Source organism: Drechmeria coniospora, chromosome 02 (genome assembly GCF_001625195.1).
Source record: "Drechmeria coniospora strain ARSEF 6962 chromosome 02, whole genome shotgun sequence".
Classification (NCBI taxonomy): domain Eukaryota; kingdom Fungi; phylum Ascomycota; class Sordariomycetes; order Hypocreales; family Ophiocordycipitaceae; genus Drechmeria; species Drechmeria coniospora.
This window is the reverse complement of record NC_054390.1, coordinates 4,341,148-4,351,371: the sequence shown is the minus strand read 5'-3', so window position 1 is coordinate 4,351,371 and position 10,224 is coordinate 4,341,148. Positions and strand designations below refer to the sequence as shown.

General features: G+C 40.2%; 1 non-coding gene across 1 annotated transcript; it reads left to right on the top strand.

Annotated features, from left to right (window-relative positions):
• Positions 1-844: 844 nt before the first annotated feature.
• Positions 845-918, top strand: DCS_t68. Its single transcript has one exon. It is a non-coding gene; the product is annotated as a tRNA-Val (tRNA).
• Positions 919-10,224: the final 9,306 nt, after the last annotated feature.

Genomic DNA, 10,224 nt, shown 5'->3' with positions numbered 1-10,224 from the left:
CACGCGCAATGCCTGCTATTATTGTGAGAGCAACGCGCTTAGTAGTAAACAGCACTTACATAACAATATTGTATTATTACTTGGATGCACCGGTACCCGTGCGCCTATTGGATCCCGTAACCTAGATTAGCATTACGTACGTAGTGCGATTACAGAGGGATAAGTAGGGTCGCGTTACTGCAACCTCCTTTTCCTCCCTTTGTACCAAATTGAATCATTGGAAGAGATCTCTTTGTTACCAGTTTCCTCCAGAACCGAACCAATAGCAGTTTTATTTATACCGGATTAGGAAATTCCCAATCAGTAGTAAGTATGAATTTCTCAGATGACACAGAATACTCTTCAAAACCGAGTTGCCCGCTAAGTTCAATCTGTAATTACCTAATGTCCTGAGTGGTCTCCAGTATCGTAAGATGTCTTTGACTTGGAGCAGTAAACCTACCATCTGACATATAGTGCGTTATGTATGTAGTGTTAGCTAAGCCCACTACTTGACTGAGGTTGACCAGACAATATTACGATACAATGTCCCGTGGAAGCGTGCCCTGCGTCAGTTAACCTACTACTTGGGCGCACTGTGTTATGAAGTATTTGGCGCTGGTATTTCCACATGAATTAGGTAAGGTGACTGGGAATCAGTTGTTCCAAAAGGATACACTTATACAGACGCAGTGTATTCTGTACGGCAGTTCTATAGATATATAGACTTACCAATGTAACTACTAGGTTTGTTAACATATTTTGGTCGTACATGCATTAGCACTGCCCTTGCTACAGGGTCATTCTAAGCTTGCGAAGCAGCTAATAGGCATCATGAGTCCGAGTTGTTATTAGCAATTTGAATGGTTTCGTGGTCTAGTTGGTCATGATTTCTCGCTAACACCGAGAAGGTCCCCGGTTCGAGCCCGGGCGAAACCATATGCGGACTCCTTTTTTTGAGGTGTTTCATAGACACAAATCCCATCTACTTACTGTACATATACAAGTAAATGTTGAATATCTGTGCTAATCCGGTAGAAAAAAACCCATTTCAATACATATTATAAGCATATCCCCTTTTCAGAATCCATTAGTAATGCAGTGGTATAGAGAACCTGCATAGGCTGGGTATTGCAATCAAGGGTTTCTTTGGTCCCGTACTTACTCTACTGTGCTTCCGATCTGATACAATTGATTGGGCTATTCATGCTAAGGAAGGGGGTGAAATAATTACATCCTGTTTTATGACTGGTTATCGATGATATTGCGGCTAGGATGCTGGAACAAGGCCTGAGTATAGCGCAGTTAACATATTAGCATTCCCAGGTGTCAGTAATGATGTGCAGGCCACTTAGTAGTCAAGCTATCGTAGAAATAACTAACCTCTTATCGAAGTACTAAAATAAAGAATAATATTCCAGGGCCTGTTATGATTACGCGCCATTGGCAATAATGCAGAATCGTATATAGTAGTAGCCCGTTCCTTACTTTGCCATCTTGGAAAAATAGAAAAGGGCAAGCTTTAATGTCCGACCCTTGGCCTTGGGGACTGGGCGTGTAGAAGTGTCCGGTTTAGAAAGTACGTCACCGAGAGCAGGGGAACAAATCCTGTGGGATTTTCTTGCCAATTACTGTTTATTGTATACTTTTGTTTGTACGATCTCGGTATGGATAGCGTGATTTGGCCAGGTTCGGGTGAGCAGATCTTGTCTGCCAGGTTGCTTGGTCTGGTGAGCAATGTATGTTAACCTCACGGTGAGAAATAATTATTAATTCTCCGTGCATTTTGCGAGGCCAGTTATATTTACAGAGTAACAAGTAAATACATAGCGAGTATGTACGGAGGACAAGTACAAGATTTGCAACAAAGGGGCTCAAAAGCTACATACAACTTTGCCCTGATGGTATAGGTACTTTATAAATACGATCTACGAAGTGGATGTCATGCATTCGCATATATGTTTATGCGCACAGGATTGGTGTAATTTGTACGGTCGGTGGAAGTAACCCTACTGTATAACTTGTAAAAAAGAAAATAGCAAGATACACCGAGAAGTTAGACCGAGCCGTATACTCCATGGAAGACATTCGGGAACGCGCGGATACACTCAATTGTTCTTCTGTAAGGTATGGTGGCATTCCGAATGGGATAATGTTGTGTTTGTTGCAGAATTCAATACATTTGATTGTATGGTCCGAGTTACGGACATTAAGGATTAGTAGCAGTTTACTACGAATTGTCGATGCATAAGGATGAAGAGCATTGCTATTTAGCCAAACACTTTTTGGTATTAAACCTTACTATTCTACTGAGGCGCTGCCACATTACGCTATCACTTTTAGCACGTACACTTTGCATACATATGACCAAGGCAGGTATTCCATACAAGCTACCTAGCGGAAGCCACTGGATAAACAAAACGTTCTCCTTCAAAAGAGCGACCCAGCCATTGCACAAAACCTTCGGGGCCGGCCCCGAGTCCCTCAAAATAATACTTGCATCAAACCCAGGTTTACAGCCAATAAATTAAATACACAACCCAATGGGTTACAGCAGCAGCCTAGCCGTAATAGTGGCCAGGGGACAACTAGATTAAACCCTAGTATACGTCGGGATCTATCGCAATTTGAAGCTCATACGCCCATTGAATAAGGCAATAAGTGGCGAAAGGCATTGCAAGGCAGGGAGAGGCAGGGTAGAGCAGCAGTCTTATTATCGTCCCCGAAAAGATCATCATCAGAAGGAAGTTTTATTATTGTACGAGAGTATATATGTAATATTGCAATTTGCTTGTTAATTGCGCCTTGAATATAAGATGTATACACTAAAAATAGTGGCGTATTGTGGCGGCGCCTCAGTAGAATAGTAATGTTCAGTAGCAAAATGTGTATTCCGTATGGCTAAATAGCAATGCTCAAGATGAAAATGCTGTATCCAGGCAAGGCTTAATAATTATCAATTCGTTTGTGCTAGAAGGAACTAACAAGAGCTATATACCTATGTACCTGTCCATGGTATGGTTGCAGCCATGTTAGAGCCACAAATAAAGGTCCAACCAGTCTGAGGCTTTGACCCACCTTATACGGTTGTACAGTACTGTTAAGTACACTATTAGTACTTGTATTTACTAGGAAGTCTACTCCGTACCCAGCTGCGACTTGCAGCGACTTGCGGCAGTACTACAGTCAGCCAATTTGCTACTGTAGCACACTCCCAGTGCAAGTAGTACAAGTCGGCCAAGAGTCGAGTATTTCGCTAACTTGCAGCGACGTCGGCAGTACTACTACCAGCCAAGATGCTACTATAGTACTACCAGTACAAGTAGTATCTAGTCGACAACTCAGGGTCGACCAATGACACTGACAGTACGGTTTCTCCTCGCTATGACTTGCAACGACTGGCGGCAGGACTACTGCTGGGCAATACACTACAACACTACTTACTACTAGTGCCAGTCGCATTAATTCGACCACAGCAGTCAATTGATCGTACAATCGATCGGGAATATCCCATGCTGCTACCAGCAGTCACCATACGGCAGTACTACGGAGTACTGCCAGCCATTTTACAATTATGGGACTACTAGTACCAGTAGTAATAAGTCGGCCAAGGAGTTGACTAGTCGTACCGTCAATCGACCGTACCATCCGACTAGTCGCGTAGACCAACTAGTGGCATGCATCAACATTATCCACAAGCGTATATATTGCTACTGAACCATATAAACAGCTAAAACGCTGACCTATGCATACTCTATCTTTCTTGGTCGAGGTATCACCTCTTACTTATAAATAATCCTGCCTTTCCGGCACTTCTCTTAGAACATCGCACCTTAATATCGCAATTTGAATTCTTTAATTCAAACTTCTTGCCCAGTTACCAAGTGACACACCTTCTGCTGTTACAAACAGCCTGGTTGATTCCCCAGTCCGTTAGATACACTTCCCACTACTTCTCTGCAAATTGCAAGGCTTACCAATATAGTTAATTTGTATAGCATACCTACTAGTGCTCGCTAGAAGTATGTGTAGGGGATGCTCGCCAGAAGTATGTGTTGGGGATACTACTCCCACCCACTTTAGCAGTACAAGGATTTCAACCAATCTGATCTATGCTCCTAAAAGTGACATTCTCGTACACTACTTTGTATATCCTGAGGCTGCAATATATATTACAATTGTATTGCCAAGTTCAGGCTCTTGATACCACTGTAGCATCTGTACTTGGCCACTTTAGCCAAGGAAAGCTGGAGATACTCCCACCACAGATCTTCAACTGCTGTAGCTGACTCTCCATTCTCAGTCACACTGAATAAGTGAGCCCTCTTTCAGCTTGTGATTATTAGAGTATAGCATCATTTCCAATCCGAATAAGGAGGCCTGTTTTATCCGTATTCCAATATCATTACATGAATCCAATTTACTTAGCAAACTACTTGCAGCGGCTGGAAATAAGCTGAAATACTTGTAATACTTACTGATGCTTGTCTACCTGAATTTGGTTTGAAACAGCTTAATGTAGCCGTGCCTTTGATATTTGGTATAGTACAAACTTTTCCAACTGTTGATCATGATGATTATGATCGCCCCTGTATCACATTATTTTCAGCATCTGTAATAAACTCTGCCCGTACAGCAAAGTGATTTCTCTCAAAACGAAAAAAATACCGACATAATGCAATTTCATCATCCGGGCTAGTTTTTCTACTGTGTGCTGGTAGCCCCGGTTTACTGGCAATATCCTCCATCCGGCTTAATAATCGATATCGCGAAACCTTACATTCTCGAGCAACTGCTACAACTTTCGAGCCAGAATTATTTGGTAGAAATTGAATAGCCTTAATGAAGTGTTGTTCAATATCTGTTGAACTTTTCATTCATTGTTATATTGGGGTTGTAGTGGTAAAGAGGTACTATTGAAGTAGAATATAGTGCGAAACGGTGGTGTGTGTGCTGGAATGATAAGTAGCAGCTTTGGTGGTGTCTTTGGTGGTGTACTCCGTACTGTTATGGAATCCGAGGACCAACAAGGTGGGGAGTAGCACGAGTAGGACACCTTCAACCCACACGCCCAGTGGCGCCCGCGTTTGTGGTCCAATTTGGTGCGACATAAACTCTATTTTGGACATAGGGGGCAGCACGCTGGTGAGCTATGCATTAATATTGTATGACCTGTTTCAACTTTCAGCGCTGCACGCTACACCTATTCCGTAACAACCTTCTGCTTTCAACGCTATATTCAATAGTAAATACACTAAAACCAAGTGTAGCGCCACGGGCTAGGCGCGAAGCCTTTTTTAGTCGCGAGGGATATTTGTATCCTTCGCATTTTTTGTATCCTTCGAAATATACCGCTTAATACTTGCTGCGCTATATTGCAAAGTATGGATATAAACGGATGTACTGTCCAATCCCGGCCATGCTGCATGCTTCAATATCGGAAAGGCTCAAATTCGATAGCTAGCACTCGTAGTCGTGGTATCCGTCATTCAATCTACCAATTCCCCTACTAAAATGTACGGGGCAAAAAATCATGCGTGCATGGTTACAGTTCGCGTACAAGTAAGTACCTGACCCATCACACAGTGAAATCGGAACAAAGTTGGGCTTAGCGGAGATTCGCGTAGTCCAGCGCCACTCATATTGACCTATACAATAGTTAGCTCGGCATTATGATGTACTAACTATTGGGGAGCAACTTTGCGCCACTACGCATTCTCAGACAGACGCCGAACTTACTTGGCTCCAAGAGACTATAAGATACCAGCTCCCTACCAAACACTCATTCTTCATGCTATTTAAGTTTTCGTATTTTTTTGCCCTCATTTTCCCCCTTCCTTCAAATATTTTACTGCATTTTTGTTTTATATTTAATTCTTGCTAGGATGAAGCCATCGGTTTTATTATTGGGGTTCCTTGCTGGCCAAGGAATCGCATTCGGGATGGAAGATGCTATGAAGCCCTCAGAGTTGTTCCCACGCGTGAGTGCGATAACGATACTTTAGGGTACAACATACATGGTTCTTACACATTCGGCAAGGGTTTTGGTGTAAGATCCAGCCAGTAACCCCCTATATGATGCTTTGCTTATGCGATTGGAAATCGTAGGCTGTGCGTTTATACATTTACTAGCCTTATCTAAAGCCGGGAGCAAGCTAATAGGAAGGTTCCAGTTGGTACGTTCGCTCTAACTATCATTGTATAAAAACTATTGATTTAATACTAACATATATTACTACAATAGTCTGTAAGTCCGCATATTTCGATTGAAACATGGAATGGAATTATAACACACTTCTAATATGTCACATTGCACTAGACGGTATGCCATTATTTGAACAAACAATTAAAGGATTCTAAAGACCTTGATTTCCGGTACTTGCTAATTGTAGTCACCCTAGGCCGTAAGATACCTCTGCTACGAGATATATATATATATATATTAACACTGTTAAACGCAGGCTGTACGTTCTTGAACTTTTCTCCAGGAAACGTTATAGCGGTAGTGTGCTAACCGATGTACTAATACCAGAGAGTATAATCTACGAAACGAACAATTTATTATGCTCAGGGCCCTAATATGCAAAACCTCCAGGTGGTTGGTTTCTACTAGCACCATTTTGAAAAATTCGCCCTACGACAGCGTAATAATCGAGGGAAACTTTAGCTTGTTAGCTGCTCCTCTCATATGGTATACTACATAGCTGATTTATTCTAATATGGATTGTACTATAGAAAGTATGCTTATCGTAACTATATACGATACAATAATTTACTAGCAGTATTCTAATACCGCTGAAAACTTAAGACAGTAAGCTTAAGCTAGTAACTACAGAAGAGCACTACGATAATGACCAGGATGTGAACTTTAGGCCGTAAGTAATATACTTGCAAGCAATAACTCTATTTTTCTACTATACTAATACAGTAGACAACTCTAGGGAGTAGGTTGTTGTAATGTATGAAATTATCAACAAACTACTAATTCGGCTACTATTCCTAGAAAGTATAACCCTCGATACTATATACTATTAGTCATTTACTAGAATGTATCTAATGCATTTAGTAACTTAAGGGTGTAAGTTCGAGCTGGCAGCTATGGAAGAGTTTGAATATCTTGGATAGTAACCCCGCGAGTAACTATAGTTCGTAAGTCCTGCCGCCTCAATAAGAATTTTGCTTATAGTAAGATAATAATACATTATATGCTCTAGGGAGTAAGTCCTTGTATCATTCAGTATAGATCTTACTGTAATGCTAATGCGACTATTGACGATAGAAAGTATGCTCCTATGCAATATATGTATTTAGTAGCAGAAGTCTAATATTCCTGAAATCTCAAGTCTGTAAGTTCCTGTATCTATAGGTAGCATATTGAATGTAGCAATACACTAAGATAACTACTGGTAGCTCGTAAGTGCTAGAATCCTATAATATCATTCCTGGAGCATACTACGGATGGTGGGTTACTAAAACACCGAACTACTAGGGTGTATGTGAAACAATTGCAGCGAATACTGTAGGCAAGATAATAACTGCATGGCTGGCGATACTAGAAAGTATGCCATATGCGACAGTATCCAACACGAGCATTCGGAAGCAATAGAACACTCACATAGCTGCCATTTTAAGGGCGTAAGTTCCAGCCAGCGAATACAGGGATATTAAATACACATTACAGATACTAAATCTGCTGTAATCGTTAGCTCGTAGGTTTCTGCAACGTATATATAACAGATCAATCCAGCAATACATTAATAAAGCTGGCAATAATAGAGAGTATACACATCTCAATAGAAAGCCATTGACAATTACATATAATAATATATATTAATAGAAAGTATAGTGTGTATCATACATGAGATAAAAGACATTAAAATAACTAGTAATAGATCGTAAGTACTAACATAAGCTAAGAATGCCAGTAGTATGCTGATGTAGCATCCAATGCCAGGACGTATGTTCCCTGCTAGGATGTTTAATGCGAGTGTTCGCCAGCAATATTCTGATACTAGTCATATGTCAAGGGTGTATGCTCGAGCCGGTAAATACCTAGAGCCTTAGTATAGCACTACTGATAAGGCTGGTACCGCTAGCTTGTAGGTTCCAGTACCAATATTTAATAAACTGAGCAGTACGCTAATTCGAATGCTAACGTTAGTCGGTATGTTGATATAATGATACATAATAATTGTCTATTAGTCGGAGTCTAATACAGCTGGCAACTACAGACTGTGAGTTCAACCCAATAAATATATTACAAGATACTAACATTGCTGCTAACGATTAGTTCGTGGGTTTTTACTCGCAATACTTATTCCTTTGACCTATCAATCCACTAATCTAGTTGCTATTACTAGAGTGTATGTGGCCTCTATACTAACTGGAGTCAAGTACTGATATGACTATTAGCGTGTACGTACTCTTTGCAATGACCTTTTTTAACGACAAGACCCTAAGTTATCCTGCAACTTCAGACCGTAAGTTTGAACTATTCACATCCGATTGTCGAACTCATCTCGTATATACTAATAAGACAACAAATTTAGCACGTAGGTTCCTAAAGGTACCTAGATAGTGTAATAATATTCTGATGCAGATTAATCGCTAGACTGTAAGATTTTTTGATTTTATCTCTAAGGTGCATCAAGATACTAATTGGGACTTTCTAGGTGGTAAGTTGCAAGTATTGATAATACGGCGAAGGACCTGCAAGGTGCGCGTGTAGCTAAAATCGGCAGGCCGTAAGTCTATTAAGGAATGGATCCACATATAGGTAGCGACATAACTAATTCTAGAGCAAATTTAGGGCGTATGTTGTTTTGAATCTAGCGATATATGCTAAGACCCTTCCGAATGCTAATACAACTGACTGCTCAGGCCGTAAGTACCCACTCGCATCTCTATGAGTCTGAATGCAAGCGGCAAATTGATGAGGCTATCATATTCAGAAAGTAAGCCTCATAGTACAATATCCAAGTATTTAATAATCAGTAGTAATCTATTATGTCTCTGTAATTTAGAGCGTAGGTCTTTACCCCACATGGCATATAATGGTTCAGTACTAATATCAAACTTAGACGGTAAGCTTCTAGTAATATCTAAGGCTTATTGTTTAGTGGTTTGCTGATATAGTTGGTGACATTAGTTGGTAAGTTGTATTACCCCGTTTTACATTATGTAGGTTACTTGTACGCTAACCTACGGGTTACTTCTAGGACGTAAGTTCTTCCTAGTTGATAAGAACTTTACGTTAGCCTAGTAACTCGGTTGGCAACTCTAGGAGATTAGACCCGTATGTCCTTCCCTAAGACGTTATAAAAAGCCCTATTGTTACCAACAATTGAATGCTAAATATGACTCCAGTTGGTACGCTTACCTCTTACGTCATAGTTGGAATCTAATTGCTGAACGGTTGATCCGAAATACTAGATTGTATGATTAGAATAGTCATATCGATGCTTGTTTACGCTTTTCTTGCTAATTCATATTTATAGGCTGTAAGTTCCTAATCGTAGTCAACTTATACAATATTTACTGGCAAGAGTCGTTCCTGAAACAACCGTAGCCAGTACGGCGCCCGACCCCCTATACTATACCTCGAGGAATGTTAACATAGCTGGCAATTGTAGCACGTAAGAGCTATCAACATCTATAGGCGATCCTTTAAATACGACGATTTAACATAACGAATATCCATAGTTCGTAAGTTACAAAGAGAGCTTTACTTATTGTATTACTATGCTTACGGCAATGGCAATTAGAAAGTATATTATTGATTGTGGAAATAAATGTAAATGGCATACTAATACCAAACTTTAGCTGGTTAGTTACTCGCTGGATACTCAATACGGCCATATTTCTAGTCAAATGCTAATATAGATAGCAAACTTAGTCAGTAAGTTGTTACTCAGTCATCCGCCATTTGATTTGAGTGATAATACTAATATATCTGGCGGCTCCTAGAAAGTATGCGGTTTTTTTTATCGAGATTGTATTTGTATGGTAGCTAACTTGACTTACAATTAGGAAGTACATGTTTCCCGTAACAGCAACGATTCGTATTGTATTGGCTGGCTAATACGTTTCGCGTAAAGGAAGTATTCTCTCACTATATCGACTAAAATTATTATCCATTGCTAAAGTAAAACATTTTAGTCAGTATGTCACTACTGGTAACTAATGTCAAGTTGAAATTTCCGCAAGAGCCTAATGTATTATTTCTAGAAAGTATGTCATAACTCG